This window comes from Pan troglodytes, chromosome Y, assembly GCF_028858775.2.
Source record: "Pan troglodytes isolate AG18354 chromosome Y, NHGRI_mPanTro3-v2.0_pri, whole genome shotgun sequence".
NCBI classification, from domain to species: Eukaryota; Metazoa; Chordata; class Mammalia; order Primates; family Hominidae; genus Pan; species Pan troglodytes.
Window position 1 is genome coordinate 21,285,287 of NC_072422.2, and position 17,194 is coordinate 21,302,480.

A 17,194-nucleotide genomic window follows, 5' to 3' on the forward strand; every position below is an offset into this window, starting at 1 on the left:
AGTGAATTTAATTTAGGAAGTAGAAAATGTTTGGACTACTTTTAAACTCTGAAGTGTAAAGATACTATAATTAGAATACAGGGATTATATAAAAAGTCTAATTTGTTTGAAGAGCAGCATACTAGCTATTTAGTATGGCTAGAGATTAATAACCCATGTAAGAAAACTCAGAGATTAACAACAAAATTTTCTCAGATATATTGTTCAGTAATTAAAGCCTTTTAAAATGGTTTCCTACTGATCAATGGTTCACTTATATTAATCATTTAGGCATACTCTGTATACCCTTTTATATAGGGACAAAGTCACAGTTTCTATCATGTAGAAATAAAAAAAATTACTGTGTATCACATGTGCATTAGAATCTTTGGCCTGAGTAATAAAGCAAAGAATGGAACTGCACACGTCAGCGTACAGGTGGGCACAGCTGGAAGCTTCCATCCCTTGCAACTTTAATATTTCTGCATTCTTATCGGCCTCTCCTAGAAAGACAAATGGGCTATAACTATCCTAAAGAACATATGTTACATTTAAACACTAAGTATTGAGATAATACCATGATTTGTCTTATCACTGTCTTGTTATTTCTTTAAACTTCTATGTATAACTTATACAAATAAATTCAGTTTATTCTGTCACCATTAACATTTTACATCACACATTTATCTATTTCATTATCTTTCTAGTGACTTTTATTTTTTGAGATGGAATTTCACGGTGTCACTCAGTTTGGAATGCAGTGGCCTGATCTCAGCTCACTGCAACCTCTGCTTCTTGGGTTCAAGAATTCTCCTGCCTCAGCCTCCTGAGTAGCTGGGATTACAGGCAAACATCACCACTCCTGGCTAATTTTGTATTTTTAATAGAGATGGTGTTTCCCTATGTTAGTCAGACTCATCTCAAACTCCTGTATTCAGGTGATTCACCAGCCTCAGCCTCCCAAAGTGCTGGGATTACAGGCATGAGACACCACACCTGCTCCCCCTACTTTTTTATTTTATTTTTATTTTTTTGAGACAAGTTCTGAGCTTGGTCAACCAGGCTGGAGTGCATTGGTAAAATCTTCACACTCTACAGCCTCAAGCTCACAGGCTCAAGCTATGATCCTGTCTCAGCCTCCCGCATAGCTGAGACTATATGTGTGCAACACGACACCAGGCTATTTGTTGTTGTTGTTTAGCGATGAAGTCTTGCTTTATTACTGAAGTGGGTATCAAATGCCTGGGCCCAAAGGATTCGCCTAGTTCAAGCTTCCAAAATGCTGGAATTACAGGAGTGAGCCACTGCAGACAGCCTCGTCCCTCTTTAATCACTTTTTAAATGCCACTCTTCAAAAGTAACAAGTAAATTTTCACTCATGAAATTCCAAATTCCAAGTCAAGTTCAGCTTCAATTTCATAAAAAAGTAAAAACAAAACAAAATAAAGAAAACTTTATTTTTCCTTTGTTTAGAAATTAGCAGAGTTGGAGAGCAAATCATCTCTACTTTGGTTTACAAAATTGACCGTACAGAAAAATATCCTCATATAATTGTTTTCAGTTCTAAAATCGTGTGAAGTTATCATCAGAACCATCATCTTATAAAACAAAAACAAATCTCCTAGTGGGTCTGTTATGTGGATTAAATACCTTATAACTATTAATGTATATAATTGTGATTATAGTTATTCCTTGAACCATAATACTAAAAATATGAAGCTTATTTTTTTAGAACTGCTACCCTAATAAGAAAAGTAACTGCTGACCTGGTATAATAATCTGTGGCCCAGAGAGCCAGCATTCTAAACTATTAAGGTTCTTCAGATACCCGAAGGGCGCTAAAAGCCGAATGGGAGTCTGGACATATTGAAGGAGTAGCAATGCCAGGTCATTTCTTGCTGCCCCACTCACCAACTGGAATCTCTCATGCAGTACAACAGTAGACACCTTCACAACTCTCAGCGGTGCCCCAGGGTGTCTCCAGCCCAGAATCACAGCAGTGCCTTCAGGATTCCAGAGTGCATAGGCAAATATTTATTATAGTACATTCATTAGAAAATCTGAACCTTAAACCTACATCAGACTTTCCAGCATATTGCTTTAGTCATGATACACAAGGCACTTAGCTCATCTTCAGAGAAATCAGAAATCTATGAATAAAGAGTACACAGACAATGGGATTGTGAAAGACTTTACTAACTGATTTACTAATAAGCCAAACACAGTGAGACAATTTATTTTTAGCCTAAAACAAAAATGTTATAAGTATAAGTGAGATGGTCATGCATTATAGAAGTGAATTTCAACAGAGAAACCTTTAGCAATGTAATTATGGGATAATGAATTACAGGGTATGGGAAGATGTAGGCACAAATTTCCCTGTCCCTGACACAGTGGGCAGCTATGAGAACCCAAGAGCTATTTTAGATATTTCCTGCTTTCTCTTGTGGGCATTTAGTGCTATAAATTTCCCTCTACACACTGCTTTAAATGTTAGACCTAAAACCATATAAACCCCAGAAGAAAACATAGGCAATACCATTCAGGACATAGGCATGGGCAAGGACTTCATATGTAAAAAGCCAAAAGCAATGGCAACAAAAGCCAAAATTGACAAATGGGATATAATTAAACTAAAGAGCTTCTGCACAGCAAAAGAAACTACCATCAGAGTGAACAGGAAACATACAGAATGGGAGAAATTTTTTGCAATCTACTCATCAGACAAAGGGCTGATATCCAGAATCTACAATGAACTCAAACAAATTTACAAGAAAAAAACAACCCATCAAAAATTGGGCAAAGGATACGAACAGACACTTCTCAAAAGAAGACATTTATGCAGTCAAAAGACAAATGAAAAAAGGCTCATCATCACTGACCATCAAAGAAATACAAATCAAAACCACAATGAGATACCATCTCACACCCGTTAGAATGGCAATCATTAAAAAGACAGGAAACAACAGGTGCTGGAGAGGATGTGGAGAAATAGGAACAGTTTACACTGTTGGTGGGACTGTAAAGTAGTTCAACCATTGTGGAAGTCGGTGCAGCAATTCCTCAGGGATCTAGAACTAGAAGTACCATTTGACCCAGCCATACCACTACTGGGTATATACCCAAAGGATTATAAATCATGGTGCTATAAAGACACATGCACATGTATGTCTATTGCAGCACTATTCACAATAACAAAGACTTGGAACCAACCCAAATGTCCAACAATGATAGACTGGATTAAGAAAATGTGGCATATACACCATGGAATACTATGCAGTCATAAAAAATGATGAGTTCATGTCCTTTGTAGGGACATGGGTGAAGCTGGAAACCATCATTATGAGCAAACTATTGCAAGGACAAAAAACCAAACACTGCATGTTCTCACTCATAGGTGGGAATTGAACAATGAGAACACGTGGACACAGGAAGGGGAACATCACACACTGAGGCCTGTTGTGGGGTGTGGGGAGTGCACATGTACCCTAAAACTTAAAGTATAATATTAAAAAAAAGAACCCAAGAGCTGCTAACTATGGAACCACTGCAGATCTGACTGCCACAGCTGAAGATCATAGCCTGCCAAGGCATGGCATATCACAGAGAAATCTGCAAGCTGAGGAGAAAAACAAGCTAATTGTGCTAATTCGAATAGAATTGCCATTTGTAGACCATTTTTAAAATGTTAAATCCCTCATATTTTTGCTGAGTCAGCATTGTTAAATATGTCTAGCAAAGACAAACTTCTACCTGTTTTATGTTTATGCATTTTTCTTGAAAAAAGGTGTTTCTCTTATATTTCCAAGTTCATAGTTTCTTTATGTCCTAGCTTAAGTTTCTTTGATCAAAATATTGGGAATCATTCCAGCTTTCTCCCTCATTGCAACATTTATATAACTATGATTTTAGCTACTTAGAAGTCATTGAAGTAGATAGGCAACAAAAAAAATGATTTGAAGATATTAGATAAATAATGAAAAACTTGGAGATAAGACACCTGTCTCTAAATTAGAGGAGATTACCTTCCTAAACCTACAATCTTAGTGAGATATCAAACTAATGCTTAAATAGAAAATTCAAGTTTGAGGTTGAGGAAAGAGCTCATATTTTAAAAATTATTTTAGAGTTACTCAGAAAACTGAGTTGAAGCAACGCTTATTAATATATATAGAGAGAGATAAAAATGGTGAAGATAACCTGTCTATAGATGGAGTAAGGAAATATAGATGAAATTAGAAGCATATCTAAGACTTTAACTGTAGTTGTCTTTGAATTAGACTTTGTAGGATGTGAGCAAATAATTATGGCTCCTTTGCATTTTAAATGAATTTTTCACTGTAGCTATGGCAATAGGGAGTAGCTATAAAATAGCTGTGGTTACGTGCACATTTAATACATGAGACCAAAAGTGTTCCATCAATTTCCAAGAAAATAAGTGGGATTACAGTAATGTGAAATAGACATTGCAAATATTGTGATAGTTTTTCTGATAGCCAAGGGAAGGAGGAAACTGATAATCACAATGTAATACTCTCTAGTACACCAGCACCTAAAACACATTACAGAACAACTACTATGCTGTTTCCAAACATCATAAAATCTTTAACTTAAAATATACTTAATTTAAAATAATTCTACTACAAATTAAAGTATTGTGTTAGAGTAAAGAAATGTCTTTGTGTTAGGAGAGTGTGTCTTAATGTTAGCCCTATTCATCTTTTGCCATGAGAACTTCATCAATCCATTCTACTCATCTAGTATCAGAATATGCAATTAAGATAACTATAATAATCATGCTGTATGATCTATATCATAATCTATAGAGATACTATGTAAATTGAGTCTTATATCAACTATGAAATGCCTTTGTAAGCCATAAGGAAAATAATTTCTATGATTTGGTAGATAAAAAACTCATGCATTTCTCAAGAAGAGCTATCCCTCCCCTCTCCTTCCATCTATTATTTTCTATTTCCATTCTTTACTTCCTTTACTTCTCCTACCAAGTTTTTGAGCCTTACTCTGAGGCTGTGGCAGAGAGATGAAGTGTGAATGAATAGAAATGGGAGTCGAGGTAAAAACCGAGGCATTTGTAGAGGTAGAGACTAAAAGGGATATTGAAGCAGATGTAGTCATGGACACTTCCTGGTGCCAGCATGCATGGCTAGGCCGTGTCACCCCCTAGAGCCAGAAAACGAAAGGGTGCATATGAGTGTAGGCACAGGGCTCTGTGCAATGCTATTCAGAGTGACTCAAGATTCCCACTTACATCCACTTGTCCTTTTGCTGTAGATGGCACACCAAACATGCTCGCAGGTCACCCTGCAAGAAAGAAGAGACGAGATATCAATCAATATTTTGAAGGAGGTTCAGAAGTAACTTTAGGTGTTGAAGATATTTCTCTTTCTCCCTGGCATTCACACCAGAGTCACCTTAGAGTCAGCCTACCACATAGCTTTCTTGGCCTCCACACAAACAGGGAATTCATTCAGCTTTGGGAAAAATTGGGAAAAAGTGCTGACTTGTAGGATGGTCAGGTGTCTTTTTAGCAGAATTCCAGGACTTCCTGATGGAAAACAGAGAATAGGTGTTTGTGTTTGTTTGTTTTCAAATCTAGCCTAGATTAGAGGGAGAAGTATGGTGAAGAGAAAGACAATTTTTTTATTATTCAAGAGAGGATACTATTCTCTTTCCAAACACGCTTCTCTTCCATCCCAGTGTCTTCTTCATTACTCACCCCTCATAAGGGATCAACTAGGTAGCCAACAATGATATGGTTGTATAAATTTCTCCTGTTCCAGACTTTCCAAAGGGCATAGAGGAAGGACCAGGGGTTGAAAATACAGTGGCTGCTTTGGGAAGATCAACCCAGGTCCTAGAGTTCCCTTGGGACCTAAGTAGGCTGTGACACAGTCAATGCTGACAGTCTGAGCTTGGGCAGAATCCAGATGACTAAGCCCCACTTGGACCAAGGCCAGGTCTCCTGAGTTTTTTTCTGGTGAAAAAAAAAATCAGAAAAATTCTTATTATTTCCACAATTCAATTTGAAAAAAGCCCTGGAGATCACATTAATCAGATGAAGTCCAGGCAAGAAATAAATTACAAATACTACTTTAGAAATTATTTTCAAGGATCATTTGAGACCAGGTGGACAACAGTATATGACTTTATTTATGCCAAAAAAAAAAAAAAAAGCCAAATGCAGTGGTGTACGCCTCTGGTCCCATGTACTCAGGAGGCAGAAGTGGGAGAATCTCTTAATCTTGGGAGATTGAGCCTACTATGAATCTCAGCACTGCATTCCAGCCTGGGCAATAAAGCAAAACTCTGTCTCTGTCTCTTTTTCTGTCTCTCTGTCTCTCTCACACACACAAATAAAAAGAAATATATTCATTAACAATCTCAATGTTATCATTGCTTTATAATGATATCTTAATCTTGAAATGAATTACTCAGCCTTACATAAAATATGTACATCTAGCTGTGGTAAGGGTCCACTGTTCACTTAGTATGGAGCCAGCACAGAAATGGGAGAAAGACACTTGCACAGAACCAGTCCAAGAGAATTCACCAATTTCTGACTCCCAGTAGTTGGGACAGAAGGGGACATGGCCAAGGCATAATCCACACTCTGCAGAAGGAATACACATGTGGAGTAGAGTGAAATTAGTGTTGCTACTCTCCCATTTCTAAAATCTAATTTTAGGTTTTTAGAAATACACTTGGAAATTCACTATCTTCAATTCTGAGAAAATTCTTGGAAATACACATTATTCATCCTACAATTTTAGATATACTACAGATGTTGTCTGCATATTTCCCTTCAAATAGTAATTTAAATGATATATATAAATATATATAATGTATCTTATTATTAATATTCAAGATCTTATACTATTGTCCAGTAACATGTGTATATATTCATATACCTTAAGTGGAATAACAAAACCTTTCCAGTAAGTAAGACTATCTTTAAAATACTGTTGTCTGAATAGAATTCTGTTTATAAAACATATCCCATAAATCCTGTTTGGCAAAAATAAGATATTCTCTCAATATTTAGACATCTCTGCTGATTCATACAATAACCAAAATTTTGGTTTTGCAAAGGTCTGAGAACTCTCGTTTTAGGGTTCAACAAAAGTCTGTGTACCAAATATATTAACTCAAACATGTGAATAGACTAAAGATGCCTGTGGTTTCATGAGAAATAACAGCTGCCTTGAAGAGCCAGAAAGCCTGGAAAATTTCTTTCTAGATCACAGCTAGTTGACACTCAACCAGGGAAACATTGAGTTCTTAATGTCTAAGAGGTTGTTGTCAAGGCTTGGGTCCAGATGGAGACTGAGGCATTAGGAAAGGTTTTGTTAAAAGAGTGGCTGGAGCAGCATGCAGGGATGAAAAAGAATGAGAAAGAATGGGCTCTTCAGTAAATGTTGAGGAAGATATTTTCTAAAGAGAATTAGCAGAAGATGCTATGGATAGGATAATAGACAAGAGGAGAAAAAACTGAGCAAGATGGGAAAATGCAGAGTGAAGAGAATGTACAAGAAGAAAAGACTCAACAACAAGGGCATAGTGTACATGGAGATGGAAGAGAACACAAAGGAAGAAGGAAAACGGAGGAAGAAAGAGAGATAAGAGAGGTACATGAGACATCAGGGATTTTTTAAATCATGATAATTTTTAATTTCCTGCCATAGTGCTGCTAAACAACTCTTCCAGGAAACCAAATGCTTATAAGATGGCTTGGTTGGAGAGAATTGATTTTATCTTGGCTATCTGTGGCAGTTATCTCATTTAACAGAGCTATACAATACCAACCTGGGGGGAAAAAACAGTTTTACTGGCAAAAATGGTATACATTTAGACAAGGAGCAAAATGACTCATTAATAGTGTTTCTCCACTAGGCTCAATTTCAGGAGGAGAAAATGATGCAATTATATCAGCCTTATAATGGATTCTGGGTCTCTGTTTCAGACTTGATCAAGGTTCTCACTTTGTCGGCTTCAAAAACAGCAAAGGATTCAATAATATCAGCTTCAGACCAGATCCAGTGTCTGTCTGCTTCGGTTACAGGTAGTATCCAAAATATGAGTGTTCTTCCTTTAAGCAAGGTCCATGGTTTCACTACAGGAGATGAAACCTTGGGCCAGAATCTTAGTACGAGAGTTTCAGACTGATTAAAAGCAGAAATTATATCAACTTCAGGCTGGATCCAGGAACTAACTATTTGAGATTTTGAATAAGCTCATGATCTGCCTTTATTCAATGGAACGTAAAATGAAGATCAGACTATATCAGTTTCCTGCTTGATCCAGTGTTTCGCTGCTTGGGTTTCAGGGTGGGTCCAGTTTCAATATGTAGCACCTCTTTGCTGAGCCCAGGGTCAAAATATAGCAACTTCAGTCTGGGGCAAGGGAGAGAGCAGCTGATTTTCAGGATAAATCCAGGGTCTAACTGTTTCACGTTGAGTCTGTAAGCATGATGTGACTGTATCAATTTCAGTCATGTTTTGTGGTTTTATTCCTTCGCTTACAGTCCAAATTTGGAATACTTCAGCCTCAGCTTGGTTCCAGGATCTTATTTAATTCATTTTAATCTGGAATCTGTGTCTTATCACTCTGCTGGCTTCAGGGTGTGTCCAGGGATGAATTTCAGAGTAAGTCCCTTGCCTGATTGCAGCAAGTACATGCTGAATCCAAGGGTAATTTATGCTAACTTGATTCTGGGTCCAGGAGTGTGTCATTTGAGATTCAAGCTGGGTCCAGGGCCAAAATGCATCGTTTTGAGTTGGGGACAAACGTGTCAACATACCCACCTCAGGCCAGGTCCTAATTGCTTGAGATTCAGGCTCAGTACATTGTTTTATTTTATCAGTTTCAGAATGGGCCCAGAGTCTGACTGTATTGCTTTCAGCATAGATCCAAGGTTGCAGAACATCACCTTCAGACTTGGTCCAGGGTCTGACTGCATTCTTTTCAGATTGGTTCCATGGGTGGATTATTTGCCATTCTGGCTGTATCCAGGTAGTACCTGCTCAAGAATGAGGTTGAGTAACATTTATTCTTACATTGTTTTGGGTCTGAAACCAGGAACTCAGAGTATGATCGTCAGATATGTTCAAGCATTTTGCTACCTGCATTTCAGCCTGATACAATAGTGTATCAGACAAGGACAGGGCCCAGGGTCTGACTGCTTGAAATTCACATGAGTCAAAAGTCTGATTGTATTAGTTTTAGGTTGAGTCCCGGGGTGGATTGTGCCTGCTTCAGTCCAGTTTCATAGTTTTATTGTATCATCTTCAGAAATAGTCCAGGATCTCACTGAACCTACATCAGATTGGGTAAACTGGTAGAAGACATCAGTTTTGGATTGGATCCATGTTTTCAATGTAGTAGTGTTATGTTTGGTTCAGGATTCTATTTTACCAGGTCCAAATGGAGTAAATGTGCTCAGTGTTTGAAATTCTGGCTGAGCCCAAGGTTTTATTTTTTTCTGTTCCAGTTCTAAATGAAGTTCTGCTAACTAAAGCTTCAGGTTTGGACCATGGTTTTGCTGCCTCAGGCACACGCACTATCGAGGATATAAGTGTTCCAAATTCAGACAAGGTCCATTCAATGATATTTTCAATTTCATGATGTGTCCATAAAATAGACACTTGATTTTCATCTTGGATCAAAGGTTGTGTGGTATCAGGTTGAGGCAGTAATGAAACTCTATAAATATTTTATCTTCAGGCAATGCCCAGAGTTTCTTCGCTTCAGTTTTAAGCATTGTCCAAAATGAGCCCATATCACTCTGTGTATAAGAATTTACATCTGGAAAATTATCATGAGTCCACTCGGTGTCTGTAGAAGCTGCAGCCCCTGTCCACGTGTTTACAACTAGAGACTCAGACTGGAATCATGGGGTGATTGATTCAGACACAGGTAGCGTCCAGGGTTTTCCTGATATAGGGATAACCTATGTCCGTGGTAATACTGAGGAAACTATAGCACATACCCCTTGATTTTCTGCTGAAGATTCATCATAGGTCCATGATGTAAGTATATCAGATATAGTCTGCATCCAGGTAATTCCTACTGGAGACTAGGCCTGCAGCTGCAGTATAATTTTGTCAGACACTTGCTGTGTGGAGGTAATGGCTGCAGAAGATTGAGTCTGGGACCACAGTGCAACTATATCAGATACAGGATGTGTCCAGGGATTTGTTGCTAGAAGTAAAACTTTGGTTCATGGTGTGACTATGGAAGCTATTGCCTCTATCCATGGATTGACTGCTACAGATACGTACTGGGTCCACAATGGTAATGTATTAGATATAGGCAGTATCCAGGGATTTACTTCTGAAGATTCAAATTGGATCAATCTTATGTATGTGTCAGATACAGGCTGTATCTGTAATTAATACTGAAGATGGTATTAATTACATGTAAAGGCCCAGGCCTTTACTGTTGCAGATACTGCCTGTGCCCAAACTGTAGCTGTATAAAAAACAGGCTCTTTCCAGGGATTTAGTGCTGGAAATTCAGTTCAAGTTATAATTTTGGAAGCTACGGCCTCTCTCCAGGTATTTACTAGTAGAACTTCAGTTTGAGTCCATGCTTTCAGTGTACCATGTAAAGTTTGTGACAAGAAGATTAATGATAAGTTACAGACTGCGTAGACAGTGTGAGTGTATCAGCAGTAGGCTTTGTCCAGGGATTTACTGCCAAAAATTAGTCTGCATCCATGGTATGACTACATCAGTCTCAGCCTGTAACAGAGGACTTGGGGATGGAGGGAGATTCAGAGCCTGTCCAGATAGTTACAATTGGAGACTTAGACTGCATCATGGGATTTACAGCTGGAATTTCAGCCTGGTTCCAAGTGTTTACTGATGGATATTTCATTTGCATCCATGTGACTGCAGCAGGTAAAGGCTGTAACAAGGAATTGATTGCTGGAGATTTTGTCTGTGTACATGTTATGTTCAGTTTCCATGCAGTTGTGCAGTTTTGAGTGAGTTTTTAAATCCTGAGTTCTAATTTGATTGCACTGTGTCCTGATAGGCTCTTTGTTATTATTTCTGTTCTTTTGCATTTGCTGAGGAATTTTTTTACTTCCAATTATGCAGTCAACTTTAGAATAAGTTCTTTAACCCTGAGTGTAATTCTTGCTACTGGGAGAACAAACTGTAAGATCCAAGTGAGTATCAGACTCAAGCAGAATGACTAAACAAATGATGATGGCTTCAGCAAACATAATGGCAGAGGAGGTGATACAAACAGTTATTTCATATGACTGTATAAGTTGTGCTTTTCCTAAGATTACTTGGCTGAGGGCATAAGTAATATTCAGATAATGATGTTGAGTATGTAGGTGATTTTTTATTGTTTAGAACTTTCCTCTAATTTCCCTCTAGTATTTGAATTTACTTTTGTAACCAGAGTTACAATTATTTAAGCCTAAGTGTTATATGGAACTCTTGAAGTATGTACCATGTAATATTTATTACTGTCCATCAAGTAATATGAAATTTACATGTGATAGAAAAATATAATTTTTTCTTATAATTTAATATATGTATAAATCATAAAAGCTATATGACTAATGTATAAATATAAATATTCATAAACATGTATAATATATATCTATGCATTTTATTATTATATATTGCATATATATGTAATATATACATTATATATTTTAATACATGTATACTATATGTGTATATGTATTTCTAATGGTTATCTTTGTTTCTACTCATTCAGATACAGCAGGTAGTCCTGTTCTTTGCCTCTTTGCCAGTCACTGGAAACTGGTAGACCTGCTCAATGATAACTCAGAAGCCTGTTATGATCCTGTTCTTGTCATCAGGACAGCCGCATACATATCTTTTATGAGATGGCTTATCAAGGCATCCCAGAAACCACTGGGTCCTACTTTTTCTCTACATATACATGTATTAAAATATACAATGTATATATTCCATATATATGTAATATATAATGTCATTATGTGATGGAAACTGAACAACCTCCTCCTGAATGATTACTAGGTAAATAATTAAATAAAGGCAGAAATAAAGATGTTCTTTGAAACCAATGAGAACAAAGACACAACATACTAGAATCTCTGGGAAACATTTAAAGCAGTGTTTTGGGGAAAATTTATAGCATTTAATGTCCACAAGAAAAAGTAGGAAAGATCTAAAATCGGCACACTAACATCAAAATTAAAAGAACTAGAGAACAAGAAAAGCAAGATCAAACAAATTCAAAAGCCAGCAGAAGACAAGAAATAACTAATATTAGGACAGGACTGAAGGAGATAGAGATATGAAAAAGCCTTCAAAAAATCAATGAATCCAGGAGATCATTTTCTGAAAAGACCAACAAAATAGGTAGACCACTGGCCAGACTATTGAAGAAGAAAAGAGAGAAGAATCAAATAGATGCAATAAAAAATGATAAAGGGGATATCACCACCAATCCCACATAAATACAAACTATCATCAGAGAATACTATAAACACCTCTATGCAAATAAGCCAGAAAATCTAGAAAAAAATGGATAAATTCCTGGACACATACACCTTCCCAATTCTAAACCAGGAAGAAGTCAAATCCCTGAATAAACCAATAACAAGTTATGAAATGGAGACAGCAATTAATAGCCTACCAACCAAAAAAAAAAAAAAAAAAAAAAAAGAAAGAAAGTCCAGGACTAGATAGATTACAACCGAATTCTACAAGAGATACAAAAAGGAGTTGCTACCATTTCTTCTGAAACTTTTCCAAACAATAGAAAAACAAGAAATCCTCCCTAACTCATTTCATGAGGCCAGCATCATCCTGATACCCAATCCTGTCAGAGACACAGCAAAAAAAGAAAATTTCAGGCCAATATCCCTGATGAACATTGATGCAAAAATCCTCAATGAAATACTGGCAAAAAAAATCCAGCAGCACATCAAAAAGTGTTTCCAACACAATCAAGTCGGGTTCATACCTGCAATGCAAGGCTGATTCAACATATGCAAATCAACAGATATAATCCATCACATAAACACAGCCAATGATAAAAACCACATGATTATCTCTATAGATCCAGATAAGCTCTATGACAAAATTCAACACCCCTTCATGATAAAAACTCTCAATAAACTAGTTATTGATGGAATGTATTTCAAAATACTAAGAGCTATTTATGACAAACCCACATCCAACATCATACTGAATATCAGAACCTGGAAGCTTTCCCTTAGAAAGCCTGCACATGACAAGGATGCCCCATCTCTCACCCCTCCTATTCACCATAGTATTAGAAGTTCTGACCAGGGCAATCAGGCAAGAGAAAGAAATAAAGTGTATTCAAATAGGAAAAGAGGAAGTCTAATTGTCCGTGTTTGCAGATTACAAGATTGTATATTTAGAGAACCCAATTGTCTCAGCTCAAAATATCCTTAAGCTGATAAGCAACTTCAGCAAAGTCTCAGCATACAAAATCAATGTGCAAAAATCACAAGCATTCCTATACGCCAATAGCAGACAAACAGAGAGCTAAATCATTAGTTAACTCACATACACACTTGCTACAAAGAGAATAAAATACCTAGGAATGCAACTTACAAGGGATGTGAAGGACCTCTACAAGGAGAACTACAAATCATTGCTCAAGGAAATAAGAGAGAACACAAATACATGGAAAAACACCCCATGCTGATTATAGGAAGAATCAATACTGTGAACATGGTCATACTGCCCAAAGTAATTTACAGATTCAATGCTATCCCCATAAAGCTACCATTGACTTTCTTTACAGAATTGTTAAAAACTATTTTAAACTTCATATGGAACCAAAAAAGAGCCTGCATAGCCAAGACAATCCTAAGCCAAAAGAAAAAAGCTGGAGGCATGATGCTACCTGACTTCAAACTGTAATACAAGGCTACAGTAACCAAAACAGCAACGTACCAGTACCAAAACAGATATATAGACCAGTGAAACAGAACACAGGCCTCAGAAATAACACCACACCTCCACAACCATCTGATATTTGACAAACCTGACAAAAACAAGCAATGGAGAAATGATTTCCTATTTAATAAATGGTGTTGGGAAAACTGGCTAGCCATATGGAGAAAACTGCAAGTGGACCCCTTCCTTACACCTTAAACAAAAATTAACTGAAGATTAATTAAAGATTTAAGTGTAATATCTGAAACCATAAAAACCCTCAAAGAAAACATAGGAAATACCATACGGGACACAGACATGAGTAAACACTTTGTGTCTAAAACAACAAAAGCAATGACAACAAAAGCCAAAATTGACAAATGGGATCTAAATAAACTAAAGAGTTTCAAACAGCAAAAGAAACTATTATTAGAGTGAACAGGCAACCTACAGAATGGGAGAAAAATTTTGCAATCTATCCATCTGACAAAGGACCAATATCCACAATCTTCAAAGAACTTAAACAAATTTACAAGAAAAAAGAGTAAACCAACCCATCAAATAGTGCATGAAGGATATGAACAGACACTTCTCAAAAGAAGACATTTATGCAGCCAACAAACATATGAGAAGAAGATCGTCATCACAGGTCATTAAAGAAATGCAAATCAAAACTACAATGAGATACCATCTTACGTCAATTACAAAGGCGGTCATTAAAATGTCAGGAAATAACAGATGTTGGAGAGGAAGTGGAGAAATAGAAGCGCTTTTACATTGTTGGTGGGAGTGCAAATTAGTTCTACCATTGTGGAATACAGTCTGGTGATTCCTCAAGGATCTAAAACTAGAAATACTATTTGACCCAGCAATCCCATTACGGGTTATATACCCAAAGGATTACAAATCATTCTACTATAAAGATACATGCAGACTTATGTTTATTGAGGCATTGTTCATAACAGCAAAGACTTGGATCCAACCCAAATGTCCATCAATGATAGACTGGATAAAGAAAATGTGGCACATATACACCATGGAATACTAAGCAGCCATAAAAAAGGACAAGTTCATGTCCTTTGCAGGGACATGGGTGAAGCTGGAAAGCATCATTCTCAGCAAACTAACACAAGAACAGAAAGCCAAACACCACATTTTCTCACTCGTAAATTGGAGTTGAACAATGAGAGCACATGGACACAGGGAGGGGAACATCACACACTGGGGCCTGTCAGGATGTGGAGGGCTAAGGGAGGGATAGCATTAGGAGAAATACCTAATGTATATGATGGGTTGATGAGTGCAGCAAACCATCATGGCACATGTATACCTATGTAGCAAAACTGCACATTCTGCTCATGTACCCCAGAACTTAAAGTATATAAAGAAAGAAATACATATAGACATATACTATATACATGTATAAATATATATCAATGCATAAATTTCATTAATATATGATGCATACATATTAATTATAAAATATACAGATACATATATTGTATAAGTTTAGGAATGCTTATATATAAATTACTTATATAAATTATATGGTTTGTATACATATTACATTATAAGATATTAAATTATAAGTATAAATTATAGTTTTCTATCACATGTAAATTTCATAGTACTTGAGGGAAAGTAAGAAATTTTACATGATACATACTTCATGAGTTCCTTATAACACTTACGCATAAAGAATTGTAACTCTGGTTAAAAGAGTGAAATCAAATCCTGGAAGAAATTTAGAGGAAAGAAACTATAAAAAAAATCACCTACATAAAAAACATAGTTAACTGAATATTACTTATGCCCTAAGCCAAGTAACTTTAAGCAAAGCACAACTTATACAGTCACATGAAAAGACTGGATGTATCACCTCCTCTGCCACTACATTTGTTTAAGCATCATCATTTGTTTGGTTTCTCTGCTTAATTCTGATGCTCACTTGCAGCTTACAGTTTGTTCTCCTAGTAGCCAGAATTATACTCAGAATAAAATCAAAAGGATTTGTCTTTGATCTCACTTAACTGTTTTCCTTTGTTCATTTTGCCTAATGATGGGAGTATGACTACTTGCTTAATTCTAGTCTCATAATTATTTCAATGTTTATTTTCTCTGCCTGAAATTCTCTTCCTCCAAATATCTGCCCAGATTACTTCCCCATGGCTTTAGTCTTTGCTCAAGTAAAGCATTTTTAAAGGCATATAACTTCAAAAACCATTTTTCCAACATCTTTCTGTCACCTAATTAACTATGAACTATAGTTGATGTAAAAATGTTTGTAAAAGGTGCTTAGGTTAAATGTGCCAGTGTTATTCATAATACCCTTAATACTTTTAGTATTTGGATAGAAAAGCAATAAAAATAGAACAAGCCAAGAAACCATCTTATCAAAGTCAAGGTAGACAGAGACCACCACCTTCTTCAAGAAACAGAAGCCCTTCAGGAAGTCTGAGATCTGCAAGAGGAAGTAGTGAAGAACAGGAGGGTGGATTCCCTCACATGAAGGACACTTGGGTAATGTTTTAAAAGATAAAGATGGAACCACAGGATTGAAAGAAAATAAGTTTGAAGATATTGAAATTTCTCAATTGCATTTATTTCCTTTATGAACAGAAAAATAACTGACTGATAAGCAAAATTATTTCTAAGTAATGAAGGTGTATTTTAGGAATGATTGATCTAATATCTAAAATTCATTTTAATATTGTAATAACTTTCATTGAAATAAAATAAACATAAAACTGAATTGAGTTTATGAATGCTGATTGATTGTACTCAACAGGTTTTCTGAAGAACTCATTTATACTCATTATACTTTAGAGTTTTCTACTTTGGGGCCCAGAACTTCACATTAGTTGTATTATCAAATTATGATGGAATATTTACAAATTTCCAACAAAAAAAGTAATTCAGTACTTAAGATTCATTTTGCTTTGCATTTCTCTGATGGCCAGTGATGATGAGCATTTTTTCATGTATTTTCTGGCTGCATAAATGTCTTCTTTTGAGAAGTGTCTGTTCATGTCCTTCGCCCACTTTTTGATGGGGTTGTTTGTTTTTTCTTGTAAATTTGTTTGAGTTCATTGTAGATTCTGGATATTAGCCCTTTGTCAGATGAGTAGGTTGCAAAAATTTTCTCCCATGTTGTAGGTTGCCTGTTCACTCTGATGGTAGTTTCTCTTGCTGTGCAGAAGCTCTTTAGTTTAATTAGATCCCATTTGTCAATTTTGGCTTTTGTTGCCATTGCTTTTGGTGTTTTGGAC